Source organism: Phacochoerus africanus, chromosome 14, assembly GCF_016906955.1.
Source record: "Phacochoerus africanus isolate WHEZ1 chromosome 14, ROS_Pafr_v1, whole genome shotgun sequence".
Taxonomy (NCBI): Eukaryota; Metazoa; Chordata; class Mammalia; order Artiodactyla; family Suidae; genus Phacochoerus; species Phacochoerus africanus.
Window position 1 is genome coordinate 60175118 of NC_062557.1, and position 25344 is coordinate 60200461.

General features: G+C 64.6%; 1 protein-coding gene across 4 annotated transcripts in view; it reads right to left on the reverse strand.

The window, feature by feature from the left end:
• The window catches only part of RAI1 (retinoic acid induced 1), a 103778-nt gene that overhangs the window by 65530 nt on the left and 12904 nt on the right, over positions 1-25344 (reverse strand). The window contains exons 1-2 of one of the 4 annotated variants that reach the window (XM_047758274.1): positions 12008-12331; positions 3247-3381 (exon numbers count right to left, since the gene is read on the reverse strand). The exons of 1 other annotated variant lie outside the window; for it this stretch is intronic. The gene's annotated coding sequence lies outside the window, so the exon portion shown is untranslated. Of the gene's footprint in view, positions 1-3246; positions 3382-4794; positions 4971-12007; positions 12332-25344 lie in introns of those variants that run through there. 2 more of the 4 variants (XM_047758273.1, XM_047758272.1) reach the window with 2 other exon arrangements.

Below are 25344 nucleotides of genomic sequence, written 5' to 3' on the forward strand. Positions count from 1 at the left end.
CGCCCCCCGAACAGCCCGGAGCTCACGCCAGGGGCACAAGCTGGGGTCCCCTGACATGCGCAGTCCTGCACCTGCTCTGGGTCCTCGGCTTTTCCTCCAGGAAAATGGGTCGGCCGAGAGGCAGGGGGGGATCGTGAGGCGGGGCATCAGGGAATCCGCTGGCCCAGCGCAGGCTGGCATCCTGGGCGGCCCCAGACGCAGTGGACATCACGGACGCAGCCAGCGTATGTGACACGCAGGCGCCGAGAAGCCCATCTGGCTGCTCCAGCCGGCGACACCGGGCGCACGGGGCCGGGGGCTTCTCCTCTCAGTGCCCCCGTCTGTGAAGTGGGCAAGGTCAGCCTACAAGACCCCAAGGGACTCCTCCCGGATGCGGAGACCAAGAGGTCCTTGGCTCTATGAGGCCCAGCGGCTGCTGTGTGACCCTGGGACTCACTTCCCTCTCTGGGCTCCCGTTTCCTCCTCTGTCAAAGGCGGGGGGGGGGGGTCAGACAAGCGATGTATCGCCAAGGGGCTTTCAGTTCTGAAAGAAGGTTCTAGATCGTGGGGAGGAAGGAGAACAGCGTCCCACTTATCAGGGAAAACAACGAGGCGCCCGTTTCCTCCACTGCAGGCAGGAGCAGCGTCTTAGGAGGACCTCGGCTCAGACGCCAGAAAAGCTTTCGACGCAAATAAACCCAGCGCCTCCCTCATCAGGGGCATCCAGAACATGGAACAAAGGGGGACTATTACGCGAATGGTGGCGCATCCACCCAATTGGAAAAGCCTGAAGACCTGAACTGCCGTGTTTGGGGAGAGTTGGTTACAAAACAGGAAAGAGAAAGGGGGGGGGGCCGTCAGCGCCAGCGAGGAGAGCAGGATCCAGTCTGAATACAGAGAGTATGCCCACAACTGTGCAAAAACCAACCCACCCCCCCAGCCCCGGTGGAAAAAGACGGCGGGGAAAGGCGTCAAAATAGTCCCACTGTCACAGCCCAGACTGTCAGGACCTTGGGCATTTCCCCCGCCTTTCAGATTTTCTATTCAACCTCTCCTAAGACATACATGTTATAAAAGTCTTTTTTTTGTTGTTTAAAGGAAAACAAGGACTACATGCCTCCAATTGAGAAACTTTCTCTTTTCATTCATTTCATTCATTCATGACGGATTCATTCACGCCCGTCTGTCCGGCCGAAGCCAAGGGCCCAGCGTGTGCCAGGCCCCGGGCTGTCACCTGCAGGAAACCGGTGGGGAAGGGAGGACGGCCCCTCCAGGAACTGCACCACGAGGCTTGTGCCATAAAGAGCGGAGCGCAATCCTGCCCCAGCTGCCAGGGTCTAACGCCCCTTAACTGCCGCCTCCAGCTGGGAGTGGGGAGTGGGACCAAGTGGCCACCCCACCCCCAGGGCGATTTCGCACCGGGGCGCTGGCATATGCAACCTCTCCTCCCTTGGGGCCACACGGCCACTGTCTGGCTTCATCACCTTCTCTGGGCTCGGATTTCCACCCCCCCAGGGTCCCCGGAAGAGGCACCACCCCTCCAGGTCTGAGCGCAGGGTTGGGAATGCGCCCGTGACCAGTGTCCAAGTGTCCACACTGCGTCCTGCTGTGTAGGGGCTGACAGGTTTCTGGGAGGGTTAACTCTTTCTACGCCTGGGCCCAGCCACAGAACAGCTTCCCCTCTCCCCCAGGAACCTGTTCCATCAGGAGAAGGATTCCCATCTCCTGACCAGGCTGGCGGGGGCCCTAGGGCCCTGGGCCAGGCTCCCGGCCCCAGGAGGACAGAGGGGGGAGCCTCCTTTAGCCCGCTAGGCTGCTGCCCAGAGCCCAACTAAGGCTGATGGCCACCGACTCTCCTCCAGCCCCACCGGCCTTGACCCCTTCCACCTCGCCCCCTCCTCCTGCCGAAGGAGCAGGGGATGGCGCGCTGCAGGCTGACAGCCTCTGACCCCGCGGCCCCCACGGTGACTTGAGCCCCCCCCCACCCAGGACTGCGGTCCCCAGAAATTCTCCGGGCTAGCCCTCCCTTTGCAGGGCCCAGGCGGGAAACGAGAAGTTCCCACCCCCTCCTCCCCTCCCCCAGCCCCGAGGGGAGGGGCGAGGGTCCGGATCTCCGGGTCAGGGAGCAGCGTCTGCTGTGGATCGCAGGAGACAAACACGCCGTCACACACACACACATCACCCTCGGGATCACCTCTGAAGCCCGCATTGTACCGGAGGGGAGGCGGCGGGTGGGGGGCCTCTACGTGCCTGGAGTCACCAGCCAATCACCAAGCCGGAGAGAGGCTGGAACCCACGACCCGGGCCCCCGACCCAAGCCTCTGGCCTCCACCGCACACCCCGCCCCGCCTAGCCCTTCCGACGTCAACATCTCTAACCCAAACAAGGCCCTCCCCCGAAGGAGTTCCCCTCCCCCTCCCCCTGGCCGGGGTCCGCAGCCCCCGGAGGGACCGAGTCGCGACCCCAACCACCACCACCCCCACCACCCCCCCGCCGCCAACCGCACAGGCGCGAGGTTTCATTGTCAGCCTGGCCACTGGGGCGCGCGCGAGGCGGGGGTGCAGGGCAGGGGGACTGTCTCGACCGGTGGGGAGGGGTCTCCAGGGGAAGTGTTTGCAGCAGCTCCTCCCGCTCGGTCCAGATCCGGAAGCCGCAGGGAGAGGAGGAAGGCGGGGGTGGGGAGAGCGCGACCTCGGCGCCCGCGGGCGATGAGGAGGGGCCGCGGCGGCCGGAGGAAGCGCCCGAGGCGTCGAGGGCGCCGAGTCCCCCGGGAGGCTGCGCTCTCGGGAAGTTTCCCACCGGTTGCCCGGAGCAGGACAGGGCGCGCGCGCGGCCCTCCCCGCCTGACCAGCTCCGGGGCGCAGACTGCGAACTTGAGCAAAACTCCTTCCTTCTCTGCGTCCCTCCCCTCGGTCCGCGGCCACCAACCCCGCCATCTCGACCCCCAGCCTTCAAGCCAGTGCCACGGTCGCCAAGACCCCTCGCCAATGTGTCGTGGAGGAAACGGGGGGGGGGGGCGGAATCCCCAGCACAACCAAACTGCGGTCAAAAAAAAAAAGGGAAAGAAAGAAATTCCTCCTCCTGAGACCGATTCCCTCAACCGGTGTGGAAAACCCCAAACAAGCAGATCTGCAACTCCAGCCAAGATCGCGGCGGCGCACGGCGGGAGGGGTGCCGGTGGCGGGCGGCGACCCCCGCCGGCAGCCCCGGGAGCCCTCGCGCCCAGATCGGCCCCCCGAAGACACAAAGCTCCGCCGCCAACAATACCTGCGGGCTCCTCCTGGGTCTCCCGGGCGCCGGCGCTGCGCGTCTCGCCGCCTCCCTTCCCCGCGCCGCCTCTCCTCCTCCGCTCGCGCGCGCTCTCCCCTCGTCTCTTCCAGAACGCGGCGGCCGGATGAGATCCTTGGGAGAAAAAAATGTGAGCGCTAGCACGATTCCTTTCTCTCCGCCCGCCGCTCTCGGCGGCCCGGGGCTCGCTCCTTTCTCCCCCGCGCTCCCGCGCGCGCCGCGCCTCTCGCGCCCCGCGTTTCCTTCTCAGCAGCCCCTGCGAGCGCCCTCAGTAGCCATTATTCACGGGCCACCGGGGGACAGGAGGAAGAGACCGCCCCGTGGCCGCATCCACTCGGCGAGCGCGATGCGGGCGCGGGGCGCGCGCGGGGAGGGGCGCGCGATGAGGGGGCTTGGCTGCGCGCAGCCCGCGCCCCAGACGCGGGGGAGGGGAGGAGGAGGAGGGGGGAGAGAGGGAGGAGGCGGGGGAGGAGTGGGAGCTGGCGAAGGGGGCGGGAGGAGGGGGCGCCGGGGAGACGCTCCCGCGGCTGTCGCCGCGGGGGCCGGGGTCACCGGCTGCGAGGCTCCGAGGCGCTTAGGAACTGGAGTGGGGGGGGGGGGTGCGTGTCTCCGTGCGCGCGCCCGCGCGCGCGCCACAGATGGCTGGAGAGGGAAGGAACGTTTTAATATTTTCCCAGTGACTTACGAGCCCGTGGGTGAGCTCCTGGATGCGCGTTTTAGTCCGTGTGTGTATCCGTGTGGCTGTGTATTTTCTGATCCGCCTTCCGTGCGAATGTCACGGGGTTTGGGGGTCTGCCGAGAGCTTGTGAATGTGCTGAGTCTCGGGGGGACCGAGTGATGCGGTGCCTGCGTGGGGTTGTTTGTGTGCAATTGTTTATAGGGGGTTGTGGGACTGCGCCTGTGTGGGCCGTGTCTGCATGAGATTGTGCGCGTATGGGGTTGTGACTGCGGGGGCCCGAGTGTGTCTGCGGGGTGTCGGGGGCTTGTTGGCATGGGGCTGCAGGGGCAGTGAGCCCGCGCAGGGCTGTGGTGCGACTGCAGGCGGTCTCGTGTGCGGCTGGTGGGGCTGTGTTCTGCCTGCGGGGCCGAGGCCTGGCGGGGGGGGTGGTCCGCGTGGCGTCAGGGGCCGCACCGCCGCGGAAGAGCCGCTTGAGGCGCGAACAGGCCGCGCTGGGGTCGGGGCGCAGCGCGACGAGTAGAGGCGGAGGAGAGAAGGCGGGGATCAGAGGAGAGAAGGCGGGGATCAGAGGACCTGCATCCCGCGCCCCCTCCGCACCGGAGGCGCAGCTTGGGAGTACCCGGCACTGGCCCGCCCCGCGGTCCTAGAGGCACCGGGTTTGGAGGCCCTGCCGGGCCAGGGAGACGCCTGCGGGCTGGGGGCCGCGAGAACCGAGGCCCGGAGATCCGGAAGCAGGCCAGAAGCGCGCAGCGAGGGCCGCCCGCAGAGGCGGGTCGCGGTCCGGAGACAGCGGAGGACCCGGCGCAGACAAAGAGAAGCGGGGCCGGGGCCTCGAGGCGGGACCGTACCTCGGGTTCCCCCGCGGCCGAGGGGCGGCCCCTCCTCGCCCCAGTCCCGAGGCCGCCGGAACGGCTCGGGAGCCCCAGGGACGCGGAATTACGCGCCCCGGGCGGGGCCTCGGTGGCGGGGCGGGTGAGCGTAGCCGGCGGGCGCCGCGCCCCGGGGCTGTGATTGAGCGCCCCGCAGGCCCGCCCCTCTCCAGGCGGCTCACCGCCCACGCTGCCATTCATTCATTCATCCGTCCTCTCTCCATCCGCCCACCTTCTCCCCATACACGTGTCCGGCCTGTCGTCCGTCCACGCGATTATCGCGCCAGCTGGCTCTCTCCTGCTCGCCAGTCTGTCCTTGTCGCCCTCCTCGCCTGCCCCACGATCTCGATGACTGCCCGACCCGTCCCCACTCCCCACTACCGGCTTCCCACTTCTGTGCCCACCCCGCCTTCCCTGAGACCTGGTGACTCCTGAGTGGGCAGTGGCCAGAACTGCTGGGGGCCTGCTCAGCCCAGCCTCCGCCGCGCTCGGTGGAGGGGGTTAGGAAAGGGTTGCTTTGGTCCTGGGCTGAAAGCAGTGCAGGTCCTGGAGACACAGCAGCCACCAGAACCCCAGGGGCCAAAGCAGTCACTCCCAAGCCTGCCACTGGTAGGGTGTCAACAGGGGACCTAAGAAACAGGTTCCCTGGCCTCTAGCCCAGACCTCATCACTCTGAGTGCCCAGAGCCTTCGCCCACGTTGTGCCCTCCGGGAATCAGCATCTCATAGCCAGGCTCGGGAACCTCTTAACAGCCTACCCAGTCCTGAGTGTGGCCACCTGGGGCCTCCAGCAGGCCTCTTGCCCCAAAATGGACCCTAAACCTGCTCTCTGGCTGCCCAGGCTCACCCGGTAAGGCTGCAGCAAAAACAGGCTACCAGCAGGCCCTGAGCAGCAGACACCTCTCTGGTCTCTAACTTCCCATCTTTAAAATGCAGACTGACTCGTGTCCTTCTATTGCCTGGGCCTGGGAACTGGGGCCGCTCCATGGCGAGGCAGCCGAACAAACCAGAAGTATGCACCATTAGGCAAAGTGCCCCAATCCTGCTGGGACCTCCAACCCAGCCACAGCACCACCTGACCCTCCGCCTCAGACCATCCTTGTCACATCCTGACTCAGCCAGCTCCTCCAGGCAGCCACCCATAGGCCAGGCGGGAGGACGAGGACAGGAGTGGATGCCCCTTCCCCCCGGGGTAGGCGCAGGCTCCCTCCCTGGTTCTGAGTGATCCAAAGAAGCGGCCCTCCCAGCAGCAAGACTCCCACTCAGCTCCCCCCATCTCACCACCGTCCCCTTGCCGTCCCTTGTTCACCAAGCGTATTCTCACCCCAGGGCCTTTGCACTTGCTGGTCCCTCTGCCTGGAATGCCCCCGCCTTTCGCACGTACCATCTGATTCACTGATTTAGGTATTCTGCAGGCATTTTTGTCTTTTTGCTCACTAGCGTCCGCAGGAATGGTAGCTGGTACACATTCAGTAAGCATTTGCTGAGTGAGCGTGACCCGGCCCAGGGCTTTCTCCACAGTCCCTGGGTCCCTCTGGAGAACAATGGGGCGGGGTGAAGAATATCAGAGCAAGGACAGGTCACATGACCCATCCAAGGTCACTCCACAAGGGCCTTTCAGGGAGCACCTGTTCTGAGGGTCTGGAGGGAGGGGATGGTGGAGGCGCGGCTCAACCCAACGAAGGACAGAAACCCCCTACCAGCGGGGGCCCCTCCAGCGGTGACGCATGCAGGGTCGTGAGGACAGCCCCCAGGGCAGGGGTCTGCCCTCCTCTGCAGATCCGAGCCATCCGAGGACTTGTCAAGAACACACAGCAGGACAGTCTGGTCCCCACCTGACGGAAGCTTCGAGACCCTGGCTCAGTGCCAGGCCCAGAGGAGGCACTCGATACGCTTTTCCCAAAGGAAAGAATGAAGCGGCAGCACCAGAACGCACACCTAGGCCTGCGTGGCCCCCAACCCCTGGCTGGGTCCCCCGGGTCCTACCGGCAGGATTCCGCAGGATGGCGGTGGCAGCGGGTGGCACAGGGCGGGTCTCCGTCCACATAGAGCGAACAGCCGCTCCCTGCCCCAGCTGGGGTCTGACTCCATGCCCACCGTGAGTCCTGCTCCCCTCACTTGGCTGGCGGAGAGCCCTGTGAGCCAGGGCCGGGGGCATTCGGTCTCAAAGGGCCAATGCCTCCTGGGGATGTGGGGCTGGTTCAGAGCCCGGGCTGCACTGCGCCCCTTGGCTTGGCCAGCACTATCCGAATAGCCGCTTTCCTGCCAAGCAGGTGTCCACACGCCTTCTAGGGGCCAAGGAAGGGGCGCCAGGCCACCAATGCAGTCAGCGGGGCTGCCAGGTGCTGCGCTCACGTGAACACTGGGCCAGGGGCCATGCTGGCACGAGGCAGAGAAGAGGGTGGGGGATGCCTCCCGCTAGGCTCGGTGGGTTCTACCGAGACTCAGAGGTCACGTTCAAGTTCAGCCCTGGTCTGGTGACCCCCAAGCCCTCCTGGCCTTGGGGGGCTCTGATCCCCTACGAAAGGATAGGATGCCAGGCCCCTGGCCGGCAGGTGTACAGGCCAGAGGTCAGAGCAGGGCCAGCAAGTTTGAATCTGCATCTTTCCCTCCCATCGGTTCCTCCCACCGCCCCATTTCAGAGACGGGGGTCCCTGAGGCCCAGCGGGCTGACCAGCCCACCATCACACGACTGGAATGGAGCAGAGATTGTCACCCAACCGCTTGGCCAACACTCCCTGAGCACCTGCTATGTTCCAGGTGACAGGAGGCGGGGCTGAGAACAAGACAAGGCCTCCCTCCCCACGAGTCCCAACACAGTCACGAAACTGAATGCAAGTTACATGGGCCATGACGTCAGGCGACCCGTGCTGTGATGGACGGAGGGGGTGGGGGGCGCTGGGAGCATCGGGGGTGCCTTCCCCATCAGATGGCCTGGGAACCGGCCCTTGAAACAGGGGAGAACAGACCTAGACTCAGAAGTGAGGCAAGCAGCTCCCTGGGGGCAAAGCTGCAGAGGCCCGGAGCCCGAGCAGGCCAGCATTTTCCAGGGACGCCAAGGCCGGCAGCCGGCATGGAGTAAGAGAGGCGGGAACCGAGAGGTGACAGAGGGCCACCCACCGGCCCTGGTGCAGCTCTGTAAGGACTGGCTCTCCCAGGTCGTGGGAAGAGGAGTCTGCAGGGCTCGGAGCAGGGGCGGCAGGGACCCCATCGGGCTCCCCCAGGGGTGGGGCCGGGGCAGGAGCAGGTTCGAGGTGGAGGCCTGGCCAGGGCAGGAACCAGGGAGAGCTGCCGGGACGGGGACTGCGCGTTTATCTGGGGGACAGGGCTGACAAGATCAGCCGATGCGTCGGGCCGAGCAGCGAAGAGGGCTGAGCTGCTGCGGTCAGCCACTCGTCTGCCACTCGTGCCAGTGGGTGCCTCCTGCCCCGGTGACGGGCCCATGACAGCTGCGGAAGGGGCCCGTTGTCAGCGGGCGTGCAGGAGCCAAGCCTGCCTGGATCAGCACTGGCCTCACTTCTCCCTTTGCACGTGGGTCCCTCCCCACCACGGCCCCGTCCTTGTGTTTCAGGAGCGCCCACCACGTGCCAGGCCTCGTCCGGGTGCCAGGGAGACAGCAGGACAAGACAGTCCTGGGCCCGGCCCCCATGGGCCCGCGTGGCCTCCGAACAGCACCAGCCCTCAAAGCCACCCACGCCCAGCACCCCGAGCCTGGCGCACAGCGTGGGCTGAGGGCAAAAACCCACAAGAAGTGTTTTTCTTTGAAAGGAAGGAACTTGATGGCTGGCGGGGGACAAAGCGGGCAGCATTATAAACAGCCGAGTTCCCTGAAGTTTTTGGCACATTTTGTTTGTACACCCCTCCCCCATCCCAGGGGCCAGCTGGCGAGGTCACAGGGCATCGCATCTGGGGCCTCCTGAAGGGGGTGCCACCGCGTCAGGGCAGCGGCCCGCCTCCCTGGGGGCTGTTCACCAGAGCCTGCTGGAGGCCAGGCCCAGCCCATTTCTTGTTCCACCTGCCTCTGACCTGTGTGACTCTTTCTTTTTTTTTTTTTTTTTTTGCTTTTTTAGGGCCTCACCCCCCGCGGCTTATGGAGATTCCCGGGCTAGGGGTCGAATCAGAGCTGCAGCTGCCGGCCTGCACCACAGCCACAGCAACGCCAAATCTGAGCCGTGTCTGCGACCCACACCACAGCTCACAGCAATGCTGGATCTTTCACCCACTGAGCAAGGCCAGGGATCGAACCCGCATCATCATGGATCCTAGTCAGATTCGTTTCTGCTGAGCCTCGACGGGAACTCCCTGTGTGACCTTTAATCTCTGCTGTCTGTGGCTTTCTCTGCCATCTGTCTGTCTGTCCGTCCTTCCTTTCTAGACTGTGGGAGGCCACGTGACGAGATCACACAGCTCCAGACTCAGGCAGGGCAAAAGCACCTGCTAGGGCGCCCTCTTCCCTGGGTGGGTGACCTCACCTGGACGTGCCTGACCTCTGGCTCTCACGCACCTGCCGGCAGCCCACGCACGCCTCTGACCTTCCTCTCTCAGCTCCTGAAGATATTGAGCCGGGTCCCTGAACTTGGAGGGCAGGGCCTGGTGGCTGAGGGCAGAGGCTGGTGGCTGCAGGCAGGGCTCGGGCAAATGAGTGGCACAAGGAAGAGGGAAGGAAGACAGAGACGAGGAAGTGGGGACAGGGGACAGAGGGCGGGGAAGGGAGCAGGGTGAGTGAGAGAGGGAGCAGAATGAAGGGCCGAGGGGTGGTGAGCACGGAGGCCGGCGGCAGGGGTCTCCCAGCGCCTCACCTGCTCTGCGTTCCCTCGAAAGGTCCTGGGTCCAGAGGGCAGCCTGGTCCTGGCTATGACCAAGGCCACCTGCTCTTGGCACTTCTGGTCTGGCCATGGGAGCAGCTCCTGGCAGCCCCTTGCCTTGGCTGGCACCTGGCACGGCCCCACCCAGGGGCAGGGGGGCCACACTGGGGCTGAGGCCTCACCCGTGCTCTGCACCAGTGGCTCTAGACAGACTGACCCTTGACCCCAGGCACAGTGCAAGCACCCCGACCCAACCCCGCCAGAGACGGACACTCGCCCTCGGCCAAGAATGGACCTCTGACCCCAGCCCCAGCCTCAGCCTGAACCCTGAGGCTCACAGTGGTGACCATTTCGTGGACACGTCCCTCTGGGGACCGTGTGAGAAGCAGGGCCGTTCACCTGCGGGTAAGAAGCTCCATCGACGCCGCCGTGGCGCACACGGAGACCTCGGGGCCTGCGGTGACCGGCGAGGGCCCAGGGCGCTTGTGTGCAGGCTGGACGTACACATGCAGCCAGGCCCGGGGTGCAGCCCCAACAGGGGCAAATGGGCACGCGGAGCCCCACAGGTGTGCTGAGACGCACAGGCCAAGCAGGCCCACGCGTGCACACACACACACACATGCACACACACGCCCTGCCCTTCTCCCTGGACCACAGCCCCTCCAGCCCAGCCCAGAGGCTCCCCAGGCACCAGGAATGACAAGAGGGTTCCCAAGGGAAGACCAGCAGGAGGGCGAGTGCTGCCCCCTCCCCCAAACCCACTGCAGATCGGAGGCAGCCAGGACACGCAGGAACACAAAGTGCCCCCGTCAGACACACTCGTGTGCTTCTATGTGTGCAGGGAGGTGTGTACGGGGCGTGTGCACACATGCAAGGCCACAGAGCAAGGCCACGCAGAGACCCCTCTGCAAGAGAGCGGTGCACCGCTGCACACCCGCCACCACGCCACTGTCCGGAGTCGGGAGTGTGCGGCTGTCTACACCAGGTGGCTAACCACTCCTCGGGTGACCCTCCAGCCTCTTCCCAGCTCAGCCCCCCTCAACTTAGTGGCTCCAGGATTCTGGCCCAGGGGCCCTCCTGGCCCCCAGCCCCCAGCCCCCAGCCTCAGGCATGGAGGCCCACCAGGGTCCTGCTGACCACGTCCCGCAAGGACCCGGGCTGGCTGTGCACCCGTGGGCTTCGGCACGACTCGGCCATCCCTCCGGAGGGAGAGAGCCCCCTGCTCCAGCTTCTCCTGGGGACACGCAACTCGGAAGCAAGAATCCAGGAGGGCCTGAGTCTGCAGACATGGCCTCTGGAAGGGTGAGAGGATGGAGAAGAAACTGCTGATCAGAAAGGAAAGGGGGCAGTTCCCGTCATGGTGCAGTGGTGCAGTGGTTAACGAATGTGCCTAGGAACCATGAGGTTGCGGGTTCGATCCCTGGCCTTGCTCCGTGGGTTAAGGATCTGACATTGCCGTGAGCTGTGGTGTAGGTCGCAGTCGCAGCTCGGATCCCGCGTGGCTGTGGCTGTGGTGGAGGCCGGCAGCTGTAGCTCTGATTCGACCCCTAGCCTGGGAACCTCCATATGCCACAGGGGCGGCCCTAGAAAAAGGGAAAAAAAAGAAAGAAAGAAAGGAGACTGGGGATGGGAGGGGGGTCTGTGGAGGGGGCTGTGGAGACTGTTCTGGTGCTTCTCCTTCTGGTTTGGCTGCACCCCAAACTCCCCCGTGTGGGCAGGGGGCTGCCGTGCTGTACTTGCCAGCACTCCCCTGGAGTGGCCCCACAGCCTTGAGGCAGGTGTTCTTGGCCCATCTTAGAGGCACAAGGAGTGGGACCAGCTGGTACCACCCCAGTGTCCCCAGCACATCCCAAGGAGCTGTCTTGGTCCCCCGTTCTGCCCAGGACCCAACTCAGAGCAGTTCACCAGCCGGACCCCGGCTGCCGACGCCCGCTGGGCTCTCCAGGAATTGCTGGCGCTGAAGTCATGATCCCAGCCTCCCAGACACCCTGAGCCAGTGCAAGTTCAGCTCTGGGACACCCCAGCTGTGCGTCCCCAGGCAGCTCCGCACCCTCTCTGGGCCTGCTCTCCAAGCTGGGAAAAAGGATGGGGCTCCTGCTTATCTCATGGGGCAGGGGGCTGGGCGGCAGACTTCTAAGCGGCAAATCTCTCTCCCTAAACTTAGCAAAAAGCTCACCGTGGAAACCAGGAGACCCCACCCCACCCGGCGCGAGAACCTTCACGGGACAGGCTGACGCGGCCCGGAGTCAAGGCGCCCCCAGCCCACGGGTGTTTCCAGCTGCTGCCCCGCACTCCCCGGGGGCTACTGCCCTTCAGCTTGCTGCGAGGCCCGCACCCCCCCCCCCAACACCGGTGGGGGACTGCGCTGCTCGGCCGCGGTCTTTCCACCTTTAAAACAGGACCAACCGGACCCGGCATCTGAAGTCACTGCGGGACTCGCCCGCCTCACGCGCTCAGGGCTCTTCCCTCCAGACGCCGAGCTTTCACTGTCTGGGGCAAGGATCCAAGTCCAGCTCCACGGCTGAGCTCCTGGGGCGAAGGCCCACCCACACTCCGGCCCCGATCCGCGTGGCCACCGACGCCCGCTCCGGGCGGCCAACCCCCCACGGCCAGTCCCAGCCTCCCAAGGGCCAAGCGCCGGGCAGGGAGGAGGCTGGGAGCCCCAAGCCACAGACCCTGAAACTGGGGCGCAGAGAGGGAGCTGAGGGGGGTAGAAGCAACGGGAAGCCAGATTTCACCTCCATATAAGGAAGAGCCAGCCCACAGCAGAGCGGCCCAGGAATGGAATGAGCGGCCGCCTTGGGAGGTGGTGAGCAGCCTGTGGCCGAAGGCATGCAAGCAGGAGAAGGGGTCTGGGGGCAGGAGCTCATACAGGCGCTCGGACGCAGGCCAGGGCGGGGCCGAGGGGTCTCTGGTCCTGCGACTTGACCAAGGCCATGTGAGCAAGCGTGGACTTCCAGAAGGTCGGAGCTGGGGGCCAGAGCTGCCACGTGAAAGCCTTCAGACCGAGGACAGCCCCCGACAGGCTGGAGCGAGGGCCCAGCCCCCCAACCCATCCCCTACTCCCCCATCACAAAGCACTTAATTTTTTTTTTTTTTTTTGGTCCTTTTAGAGCCGCACCTGCAGCATATGGAGGTTCCCAGGCTCGGGGTTGAATCGGAGCTGCAGCCGCCGGGCCTACACCACAGCCACAGCAACGTGGGATCTGAGCCGTGTCTGTGACCTTCACCACAGCTCACGGCAACGCCGGATCCTGAATGCACTGAGCAAGGCCAGGGATCGAACCTATGTCCTCATGGATACTAGCTGGGTTCCTTACTGCGGTGCCACCACGGGAACTTCCGAAGCACTTAATTTCTACAAGACAATTCCTGCTTTTAGTTTTAGGAGTTGGAAAGAATACAAAAGAAGAAAGAAAAAAAGACCCAGGGTCCCTTTTGCCCTGGACCCGTCGCCACTAACACTTCTTCCCAATCTTCTCCATGTGCGTCGTTTTCGGCTAGAAATCCCAGCATGCGCTAAACTTCCTCAAAATGGAAATACAATTTACCCTTGCAATCTTTTTTTTTTGGTCTTTTTGCCATTTCTTGGGCAGCTCCTGCAGCATATGGAGGTTCCCAGGCTAGGGGTCCAATCGGAACTGTAGCCGCTGGCCTACGCCAGAGCCACAGCAACACGGGATATGAGCCGCGTCTGCAACCTACACCTCAGCTCACAGCAACGCTAGATCCTCAACCCAACCCACTGAGCGAGGCCAGGGATCGAACCCACAACCTCATGGTTCCTAGTCGGATTCGTTAACCACTGAGCCACGACGGGAATTCCTACCCTTGCAAATTTTTTAAAAATTGTTTTTTGGCCACACCTGAGATATGCAGAAGTTCCCAGGCCAGGGATGGACCCCGCACTATGGCAGCGACCTGAGCCCCAGCAGTGACATCAGGTCCTTAACCTGCTGAGCCACCAAGGAACTCCAAACATGCACCCTTTTCAAGAAGTTTTTGTAAATGCACAGACCTGTGCCAGCAGCCCTATTTTCAGAGCCTTTTCATCAAAAAGAAACCAGTACTCGTCGTTCCCACTGCAGCTCAGCAGGTTATGAGCCGGACTAGTGCCCATGACGGTGTGGGTTCAGTTCCTGGCCTCACTCAATGCTGGGTTAAGGATCCAGCACGGCTGTGGCTGTGGCGCAGGCCCGCAGCTGCAGCTCGGATCCCACCCCCCGCCCAGGAACTTCCATATGCCACGGGTGCAGCCCTAAAAAGAAAAAAGAATCCAGCACCCATTAGCAGTGACCCCCACTCTCGCCCACACCGCAGCCCATCAACCCCTGGTCTGCCCCCCACCTTCACGGACCCGTGTGTCATCGTCAGCTCCTCCTGGCCTCCTCGAACCCACCCCAGCCACCTCCAGCCCTGCGGGAGCCAGAAGGAGCCTACAAAAGCCAAGTCAGGCCACGTCCCACCCGCCCTCGGCATGCTCCATCCTTGGCTCTCGGCGCACACGAGTCTCAACCACACTTGTCCGGGGAGCCCAGTCCCCTGGGCCATCAGCCATCTACCGCGCTCCAGTTCCTCTTGCACCATCCTCCTGGCTCCCTCTGTGCCAGCCACACTGGCCTCATCAGGCAGGTCCTGCCTCAGGGCCTTTGCACCGCCTGCTCCTCCCACCAGGACCACGCTTCTCCCACGCTTCTCTCCAGCTCTGCTTTCTTCGTCCTCAGAACACGTCACCTGACAGCCCTTTGGTCTCCGCTTCTCCTCCGCTCAAGAGGCAGCTCGCACCTTGCACGGGGCTGCAGCTCCGGAGCATCTGGGCCGTTTCCAATAAGACGAGCGACGTAAAAGGAGCCCAGGCGGAGCGCGAGCAGCCCCGGAGCGGACGCCGTGACCCGGTGGCCCTCGCCTGCGGGTCCTCGCCCTGCAAACCGCTCGGTGCCAGGAGAGCTCACTCACACATCCACATCCCAGCTCCTCTTGCAAACACAGCTCCGCTCATCCAGGGCCACGCGGCCAGGGCCGCGCACAGACACGGAGGCCGGCCAGGCCCTGCCGCCCTGGGGCGCTGTCTGAGCAGCAGCCCAACCCCCCCCGCCCCCCCAGCCCCCCACCCCCTGCTCTCACATGTGGCCCTACATCCGCTAAGAGGCTCCGCCCTACCCGCCCCCTTGGGACCCCCACCCCTCTCCACCTGACCCGAGGGAACCGGGGGGCGGCCTCCCCACCCTCCTCCCTGCCCTTGACCGTATCCGGCACAGCACGCTGGGCCATAGGAGGCTTCCTTAGCGGGCCCACCCTGGGGGATCTACGCCAAGGCGGGGCCTGGAAGGGTCCGGTTGGGGTCACATCAGCACCCACATTTAGCCACCACTTGCTGTGCTCCAGGGCGCAGGGAAGCACGGCCTGGGGAAGGCCCGGGGGGCGGGGGGGGCCAGAGAAGAGGTGGGAGGGCTGCAGCCTGGACCTGTGCTGCAGTTAGGCCCATGTTCGAGCATGCGTGGGCGTGTGTGCACGTGTGTGTGTGTGTGTGTGTGTGTGTGTGTGTGTGTGATCACACAGAGGATGCCGGGTTCTACCGTGGGCAGTGCCCAGTCCCCCCAGGGCCTCAGTGTCCCCGCCTGCACACAGGGTCCCCCTGATGGCCAGCCCCTCTGGCCCAACTCCGGCCCCCCTCCCCACCCTGAGAGGTTTTCCGGGTACTGCGGCCCTGCCTTCTCATCCATCAGGATTTTGCTGCATTCCTGTGAGTCATTCTCCAAACAAACCCGCGTGAGAGAAGGAGGGGGAGGGAGGGGAGGCTGGATGCAAAGGGCGCCCTGCCTGTCCCCCTCCGCCTGTCCCCCTCTGCCGCCCTCCGCGCCGCAGGGGTGCGCTGGCATAAAAGGCTGGTCAGCCGTGCCGTGGACTTGCTGTGTGACCCTGGACAAGGCCCTTGCCCTCTCCAGACCTCTGGACAAAACGGGCCTGAAGGTCCCCGCCGACAGGACGCACAGGCTTCCGAGGAGCCTGTGGGTCTCAAAAGACGCAGGGCCTGGGGCTGTGTGCCTGGGTCCTGGAGGTAGCCCCTTCCCACTTCCTGTCTGTGTGCCCCCCCAGGAAGTGGGGAGGGGGCTGAGGCGCAGGGCCGGGCCGGGAGGAGGGTCTCTGGGCAGACCCCAGCGCCGAGGCTCGCCTCGGCCCGTGGACCTCTGGCCGTGTCTGTGTGCACGCGTGTGTCTGTGTCGCCTGTGCCTGCCCATGTGTGTGCACGTGTGTGAGCAGAGCGGCTTACCCCCAAGAGTCGGCGGCCCCTGAGTCACCGTCACTGCGACCGCCCGGTGGCGCATCCAGTGGCCCAAGTGCCTTTGCACATGTGTCTCCAGGGCTCCAGGGTCTGCAGAGCCCCCGTGACCTGTATGTGGTCACGTGGCCAAGCTGCTGACGTGTGTGTGTGTGTGTGTGAGAGAGAGAGAGAGAGAGAGAGAGAAACACAGGTTCTAGAGGGTGTGAGAAGAGTGCCCACGAGTGTGAGCGGCGGCTCTGCCACAGCGGGCTGCCGTGCGGTGAGTGTGCCCAGGATCTCCAGCTCCTGGAACTGCCCGGCCTCCTCCACACGCAGGTGCCCACCCCTTAGCTGCACCCGCCCCTGTGCCCCAGGCCCAGGGCTCGCCTCCGGGACCCCTGAGATTCGGAGCCAAGCGCCGGCCATCGACCCAGCAAAGCACAGACACGCAGCTCTTTGGACCTGGAGCCTGGGCAGGTCCCACCTCCCCAAGGCCCACAGGTGAGGCCTGGCCACCCCCATCTGGCCCAGAGGAAGGGAGGTCAGGGGAGGCCGGGGGCCTGGAAGGGCATGGGGGGCAGAGCCGGGGCTGGGCAGGACGGAGACCCTGCGGACAGTTGGGTGGTGCTCAGCCAGGACTCCAGGATGCTTACAGCTGGAGGGAGCGGGGCGACCAGAGCCCCTGGAGGCCTGGGTGGCGAGGAGAGTGGGGCAGAGAAGGGGCTCTGAGCGTGCAGGACACTGAAGCAGGGGGAGACGGAGAGGAACGGCCCCACGGGACAGCCCCCGCCCCGCAGCCCCCAGCTCCGCGGCCACCCGAGCTGGGACAGAGTCCTCCCAGGTGGGGGTGAGGGGCTGGCGCCAAGGGCCGTCTGTAAGGGTCACCCCAACAGGGGGATGGTCCCGGCTGCTGCCCCCGCTGCTCATGCAGCCCCTTCCCCCGTCGCAGTGTGCTCACCTGTGAAGGGGGCCCCCAGCCCAAGCCGCACCTGAGGGGGGGAGGCCCATGGGGCTCTGTGCCTGCAGCGGGGGGGCGAGGGGGGTTCACCTCTACACCCACGGCTGCCACGCTGGGCCGCTTGGGTGCTTCCGCACGGGCCGAAGGATCCAGCGCAGACAGCACGGGCTCCGGGAGCGCTGGCCCCCAGCGGGGACAGGACACCGTCCCCAGCCTCGGGGCCCTTGCCTGGACCTCTCACCTGGTCCGGAGCCTCTCAGTTACTGGAAGGGGGGTGCGGGTGGGGAGGGCCGCCGCTGAAGGAGGACATGGGGACGCGGAGCCCCCCGGAGGCTCTACGGCGACAAGCCGTGAGCTGCTGGGGACATCACAGCAGCAGGCACGCAGGAGGTGGAAGAGAAGGACCCACCTATCCCACGCGGGGGCTCCGGATTCCACCAGGTCCCCCAGCCAGAGCGGTGGCAGAACATGTGACAGCCGAGCCCTTCAACGCAGGAGCACCCACAGGCGTGCTCATCAAGGGGCCCCCCCACCTGGGCTGCAGGTCATATACCCTAGGAGAGGACCCGGAGCCACAGGCCGAGCAGTCCTGGGGGGATGGGGCCAAGGGAGCCGAGAGGAGGGTGCAGGGAAGCTGGGGCGGGGGGGGACGAGGGGGGAGCCTGAGAGGACGAGCACCCAGGGCTCTATTCCTGGGCGATGGGGCGAAACGTGTCCCTGCCTCCGGGCCTTGGCACGGCCCTTTCCTCGGCGCGCGGTGCCCAGACGTCCTCAAGGCTCCCCCACCTCCGTCGGGTCCCCTGCTCAGGGAGCCTTTCTCAACCCCCCAGTTGAAAGCCGTGAACGTCTCCCTGCCTCCTGAGCCGCAGCCCCGCGCGATTTTTTCTCACTGTCATTTCCCACCTTCTTCCCTCGAGCAGCAGCAGTGCCGGCTCCCCCAGAAGAGAGGCTCCACCAGGGCAGGGCTCTGCCTGCTTCATCGACCTTGTTCGTCGACCCAGAACAGCTCCCGGCATGCAGCAGGGGCCCCCAGAAATGCATGTGGAGTGAGTGAAGCACCCCGCTTTCTGAGACAGGAAAGCCTCCATTCCAATGGGGAAACCTTGGAGTTCCCGTCGTGGCGCAGTGGTTAACAAATCCGACTGGGAACCATGAGGTTGTGGGTTCGATCCCTGGCCTTGCTTAGTGGGTTCAGGATCTGGCGTTGCTGTGAGCTGTGGTGTAGGCTGCAGATGAGGCTCGGATCCCATGTTGCTGTGGCTCTGGTGTAGGCCGGTAGCTACAGTTCCGATTCGACCCCTCACCTGGGAACCTCCATATGCTGCGGGAGCGGCCCCAGAAATGGCAAAAAGACAAAAAAAGAAAAAAAAAAGGGAAATCTTTAAAAACGTTTCAAGTTTCTTTCCTCCTGAGACGGCGCTGGAAAGAAAGCCACGCCGCCTCCCAGCTCAGACTCACCCCCAAAGCCAAGGTTTGACCTGGGGCGCGAGGGGTGGTCGTCCTTCTCCTTCCATCATGACCAGCCTGCACGCTAGACGTCGCAAGGGCACGGCCCGCACTGATCCCCCACGCTCCCTGTCACCGTGCAGGGCGCCCCCATCCGCCCACGGCTCCCCGGGACCCCGTGTGGCCCTCGCCCACCTCGGCCCTCGTCCTGGCCCCCTACCTGCTCTCCCCCTCCAACTGGCCTCAACCTGCGGCCCAGAGCGCTGGGCCAAAGGCCCAAGTCTCCCTCCAGCCTGGCCCTTATCTGCGTAGGCCTGCGACTGGAGCAGGACCAATGCCCATGCCCGAATCCCGGCTCCGAGCCCAGCAGGGGAGGGGCCCAGTCCCCTCCGAGGGCCAATTCCAGCTCCCCCTGCTCTGAGGCCTCCCTCGGGCCAATGAGACAGGTGCTCCAGGGACACCTGCTGCAGGAATGAACGAGGTGAACCACTCAGCAGAAGGAGAATGCATGGGTGAGAGTCTGAGGGCAGCGACCCGGGCACCGCGCATGGCATCGGTAATGCTCTTCCCTCTGCCGCACCTCCTCCACAGCTCCTGGGCCTCCCCACGCACTCCTGGGGGTCACATGGGACCATGACAATGACGCTGCTGTCACAAAACCCCTAAAACAACAGAGGTTTACGCTCATTCTCAACACAGGTTGGCGGGGAGCCTCCTGCTCCGGGAGTCACACCTGGGCCGAGGGAAAGAGGCTGGCAGGTGGCCCTGGCAGCAAGGCCCAGCCAGGCGGACAGTCTCATTGGCCAGAACCAGTCACATGACACCCCCAACCACACCTGTCCAGGCAGCTCCCCGCAGGCCCTTGGGGGGCAAGGAACTAAAGTCCGGACCCCAAGCGCTAATGACCCCCAGCTGCTGCGGGTGGGGGCGGGAGGAACCTTCCACCACCACGAACCCTGTGCACAGCTCACAGCCCCAGTCATCAGGCGGCCGCATCCATGAAGCACCGGCTACACGTCGCCCACCTTGCAAAGGACCCCACCCCCACCCCCGGTGGGCACAGTCCAGTGGAAACGCCACTGCCCTGGGGGTGCAGCCCTGCCCTGCGGGATCCCAGTTGGCAGCGACGCACAGACCCACCTCCCAGCGAGGGACTAGCCCGCGACATCACTCCAGCGCCTCCAGCTGTGCCACGAGGTGGGAGCAGACCCACCGCGTGGGCCGTCCCAAGAGCTTCACGCAGAGCCCGGCGCACAGGAGGCACTCCGCCCGTGTGAGCAGAACCCCGGGCGTGCCGGCAGACCTCCTCCAGTTTCCACCACCTGCGGGGCTGGGACGCCTCCTGACGCCCCTGGCAGCCTGCCCGCACCCCCTCCATCCGGTCAGCAAGGACCTCTGGGCCAGGATGGAGCAGGTCAGGTGTGCTGGGACCCCAGGAAACCAGAAGAGGCCCACCCGGCAGGCCCAACCGCCCCCGAGCCACACAGGGTCACGGCCAAGGCCCACCACCGCCACCTCCGTGCGCACACACAGCGGGCCCACGATAAACACCAAGGGGTGTGCTGGCAGATGGGCCAGGCTGAGGCCTGAGACAGGTGCGCTGAGTGCAGAGGGACTGGCTCTGGCCCTCTAGGCTGCACGGCGCCACTCAAGCTGCTGGGTGGCAAAGGGACCTCTGCCCGGGCCTCCAGGCTCAGGCCTCACCACTGGCGGTGAGCTCACGCCTTCTGTGGCTGTCCCCGGCCCCAGCTCAGGCGGTGCTCTGCCCCAGGCCGAGCTGAGGCCCCTCCTGACCTTCCTGGGCTCGGCCCAAAGAGCCTCTCTGCTTCCTCTCAACTGGTCCTTTCATTTACTTTTTTACTTTATGGATTTTTGGTCTTTTTGTCTTTTTACGGCCACACCTGTGGCACATGGAGGTTCCCAGGCTAGGGGTTGAATCAGAGCTACAACCGCCAGCCTACGCCACAGTCACAGCCACGCGGGATCCAAGCCATGTCTGCCACCTACACCACAGCACAAGGCAACATCAGACCCTTAACCCGCTGAGCGAGGCCAGGGATGGAACCCGCGTCCTCGTGGACGCTAGTCAGGTTCACCAACCGCTGCGCCATGACGGGAACTCAATTAGTCCTTTTACACGAGAGCATAATATTCTTGGCACGGCAGAGCCCCAACCTGACCCCCTTGACGCTGGGCGGTGGGGAGCCTCTGCCCCTGAGATGGCATGGAGTGCGGAGGCGGGAGACCCGGGGTGGTGTAGACCAGACGGGGGCTGGAGGGCAGAGCGGAGCGGCTGTGGAGCCAGGGAGGGGCAGGGGAGGGCACCTTGGGGAAACTGCTGGCCGGTCCCTCTCTCTCCTTCCCTCTGAGAGGGAGAGGAGAGGATGGAGGGAGGGACCCCTGGCCTGAGGCCCCTCCCCCAGGCCCGGGCCATCCCCAGGGGGCCTCGAGGAACTTGGGGGGGGCAGGACACACCCAGACTCTGCTCACCCTGGGTGGCCCTGCCCCCAACACAGGGACCAGACCATGGGGGTGGGGGGAACGGAGAACAAAGAAGCTCGCCCAGGAGGGGCAGGGAGGGGTTTTTTTTTGGGGGGAAACAGCTTCCAAAAGGCAAGGAGGGAGGCCTCGGCCTCGCAGAGGCAACATGGACCACCGTCCAGCACCTGGCGCGCATCACTGCTCGCGCGGAGAGATGCCCGGGCAGGGCAGCAGCAGGCCCCGCGGGGCCTTGAGTGCCGAGCGCACTGGAATCAGTTACGGGAACCTGCAAGCCGGACACACCCAGCAGCTCAGCGTGGTACCCCGCCTCCGTCCAGCCCCACAGCGCCCTTTCTGAGTCAGTGGTCTCTCGGACACAGGCCCAACTGGCCCCTGCCAGGCAGGTGCGATTAAACTCACATGGCCATGAAGCATAAAGGCAGCTCATTTGCATGAGAACAAGAAACCGCTGGTGGGCGCGGGGGGGGGGGGGGCGGGGACGGCCGCGGAGTCCCAACAAGAGCCAGGTTGGCAGGCCAGCCTGAGTGTGGGACCCCACTGACAAGCCCCAGCCACAGGGCCCCCCGCCTGGGATAAGGGTGGGTCTGGACCTGACCCCGGGGCCCAGTCCAGGTCCCAAGCCTCGGTCTTCGGATGGCGAGGGAGGAAGTGGAAAAGAGAAGGCAGGTGCCTCTACCCCAAAGCCACGGCTGGGGACACAGGCCTGGAGGCGGGTGTGACCCACGGGGTCCCCAGCGAGGGCGCCAGAACCCAGGCCGCCGCCTGCAGGTGGCTCGTTTACTCAACAACAGCAGCAGCCAACGCGCGAGCACCTAAAATTCTCCCGCTGAATCCCCCCGGCGCATCCAGGAGCTGGTGGGTCCTTACCATCGCTTTTATTTGGTTTGATTTGGTTTTTTAAATTTATTTACTTTTGTAGTTTTAGGGCCGCACCCGCGCATATGGAGGTTCCCAGGCTGGGGGCTGAACTGGAGCTACAGCTGCAGGCCTGCACCTCGGCCACGCCGGGTCCCTACCCCACTGAGTGAGGCCAGGGATCAAACCCGTGTCCTCACGGGTCCCAGTCGTTGCCTGTGAGCCTCGATGGGACGTCCAGGTCCTTGCGACTGTGACGCCCCTTCTGCAGAGAAGGAAACTGAGGCTTGGACGGGAGCGGGACTCGCCCGGCAGTCTGGCTCCGGGGCTGGGCTCACAACCAGGAAGCCACACCACCAAGTGCGACACGGCCAGGAGGACACGCGGGGTGGGGGCGGGTGCTGTGGCTACGAGGAGCTGTGCCATGCCACCCCTGCCAGCTGGTCGAGCTGTAGCCAGCGCCACCATCGTGGCCTTGAGGGAAGCAGACACAATAAGCCAGGTGAGCTGTGAATGAGAACTGGGGGTGGAATCTCACCTCCCCGGCAGTTCGTTTGCCCCCCACCCCCAAACACGGGTGGGCTCTCAAGATGACCCGCGGGTCAGACGTGGCAGGATCACAGCCAGTTTGGCCTGCGGTCTAAGGCGCAGCACGGTGCCTGGCAATAAATAGGCATCCGGGACCCTCGGGGGCACGTGCACCAACGAACAGATGCTCCCTCTGCTGCGGACGCAGTGGGGCCTGAGAGCAGACAGACTAAGGCAGAAAGACAGGTGGGGCCCGAGGCAGTGCAGAGCGAGGCTCCCGGCGTCCCCCGGGGCAGTGCCCCTGGCATTCCAAAGTCAAGGCTGTTGCCAACAGATGTCTCGAGGGCCCTGGCGGCAGGGGTGGGGGGGCAAAGAACTCGGGAAGAGGTGACACACACTGGCCTGAGTTCCATGCAGAGGTGACAGAGCTGGAAGGAAACGTCCAGTCCTGGGGAGCCCAGAGAAGGTGGGCGGTGGCCGGGGCCTCAGAGCAAGGATCTGGCTCTCCTGACTCACTCTTGTCCTAGCTGAGCCTGTCCGGCGCCCAGAGCAGCCGCCGGCCGAGGCCCAGGCCTCCCGCTCCGTCCAGGGGAGAAACCGCAAGCCTGCGCTCTGCCCTCTAAGCGCGTGACAGGCAGGCCTGCCCTTCGGGGATGCGTGTGAGGCCGGAAACTTATTTATTCCTGTCCTTCCCGGGCCCCAGCTCCCCAGGGCAGGGCTCAGGAACGCTCGGATCACGGCTGATTTCACTCCTGGCACAAGAGGCCGCGAACACACCTATGGGCCCGAGGTATTACAGCTGCCAACAGCAACGCCAAAGAAAGCGGTGTGCCAGGGCGGCCCCGCGCCCCCAGCCCACCCAGCAGGCTCAGGGGCCTGGATGGACCGGGCAGCAGGAGAGTGGCGCCCCCTGCCCAGCCTGACACCACCCCCGCAGCCGCAAAGGTCTCTGTCCCTCGGGCCTGGGCAGCCACATTAGAACCACAGTGACAGACACACGAGCTGCTAGGGGGCGGCAGGGGGTTTGAGGAAAACCCAACACCCCTGGGTGGTGTCTGGGCTGTGGGGGGGGGGTGCTTCTAGAGGAGGGACAGAGACGCCCCCAGAGCAGCCTCGACCCCTCATTCCTCACCGTCTTGCTGCCACCTCTGGGCTGGATCAACATGCGTGACCCCTGCCTCCTCCGTGCCAGGGCCTCTGTGCAGGCGCACGGCTGGGCCCAGAGCCTGGCACAGAAGGGCAAGCTGAGGCCCAGGCAGGGGCTGCGGAGCAGAGGGCTGGGGCCCGGCTTGGTCGCCACAGGCTGTGTGCCCTGGGCCTCAGTTTCCCATCCGGGCGTCGCGGACCGGGGCCACCTTGACCCGAGTTCCCTCCGGGCTGAGCCGCCGGGCAGGGAAGGTCAGGTCCCACCGGACGCAGTGGGGGGTTGTCAGCGGGCCTTCAGTCCCCGAAGCCAGGCCTCCCTGGCGTGAGGCCCGGCCACGCAGGGGCACAGGACTCGGTGCCCAGGGCGAGGGAAGGGCAGATGCCAACAACTCAGCCAGCGGCCACCGCCTGGGCCACGGATGTGAAGCCCTGCAGCCACTCCCCGTGTGTGCAGAGACAGGCCTCCCACACAGGACTTACACACGAGCCCGACACACTCAGCCGCACACGGGTCCCACCCACAAACACAGCCCCCACCACGCCGGGGATCCCACCACCCACGAGCACCCAGGACATGCTCACAAAACCCACGCCCTCCACCCCGCCTCCCAGCCGAGACGCGCGCACACACGGGCGCCCACCCAGACACAGAGTCAGACGCGTGCCTGGATGCAGTGACCACGAAGAACCACCACCCTCCATGCACAGAAGCCCCCAAAGACAGACAAACCCACGCCGCGCACACGCAGGCCTGGGACAACACACAGACACACCCTCGTCTTGCCACCAGATTCAACTCCACACGGCGGGCGGTGCCCAGCCAGGACGAGCGACTCCAGATGAATAAATCATGTTCAGAGCATCAATCTCAGCCCCAACCTGGCTGCCTCCTGCTACAGGTAAAGCGAAACGGGTCTTAAATATTTTATAACTGAGTAAACCTGCTAAGAGAACACAATTTACAGGGCCGTTGGCTACAGGTGCACAGCACCCCCCCCCCCGCCCCCAGGCCTACCCCAGGCTCTTTTCATCTCAGGAGCACAAGCTGGTGACAGCAGGTGGTGGCCAGTAGGCTCTCTGGTCCCCCTCCCCCCCGCCGCCCCCAGGCCTACCCCAGGCTGTTACTCCCGGGGAGAGGGGCACCTGTGATTCTTCCACGCTAAATCCAGCCGCTACTCAGGGGCCAGGCCCTGTGCTTTCTTGGAGGCCTTTTTTTTTTTTTTTTTTGGCTTTTTAGGGCTTTACCCACAGCATAGAGAGATTCCGAAGTTAGGGGCTGAATCAGAGCTACAGCTGCCAGTCTACACCACAGCCACAGCAACGCAGGATCCGAGTCCCATCTGCAACCTACACCACGGTTCACGGCAACACCAGATCCTTAACCCACTGAGTGAGGCCAGGGATCGAACCTGCGTCCTCATGGATCCTGGTCGGGTTCATTAACCACTGTGCCAGGACGGGGACTCCTCGGATGCCTTTTAAAAGCCCATCCATCCCTGGCAACGGTAATTTCCAAGGTCTGTTTCACGCAAGGCTGGGGTGTGTCAAAGTCGAACCACTCCGGAGTGGCAAAGAGAGGCAGCTGGGACAATGGGGGCAAGGGCGGCTTTAGCGAGGCTTGAGAGGCAGTGGGGCAGAGAGGTGGAGGGACTAGGGAGCCCAGGGAAGCAGAAATCTGCTCCCAGGAGGTGGAGAGGGAGCAGAAATCGGGTCCCAGGACTGACGGGGGCTTTGAGTCTGAGCATGGCTGGGCCAAGGAGGCCCTGGATGAGGCTGAGGTCTGGGACTTCAGTGCAGCCTTGCTGCTGGAGCCGGGATCTCACCGGGGCCACAAGCCTCCAATGTCCCCACAGAGGCGGGTGGCCCCGGCCCCAGCTGCTGATCCGAGTGAGCGTTAGAGGCGAAGGACAGGATGAGCACGGCCAGGAAGCAACCGTCCAGAAGCTCTCCCAAGACGGTTCGAGCTCTCTGCAGACTCAGAGACTGAAGGACAAGGAGCAGGTCACACAACACCAAGGGAGAAAGGCA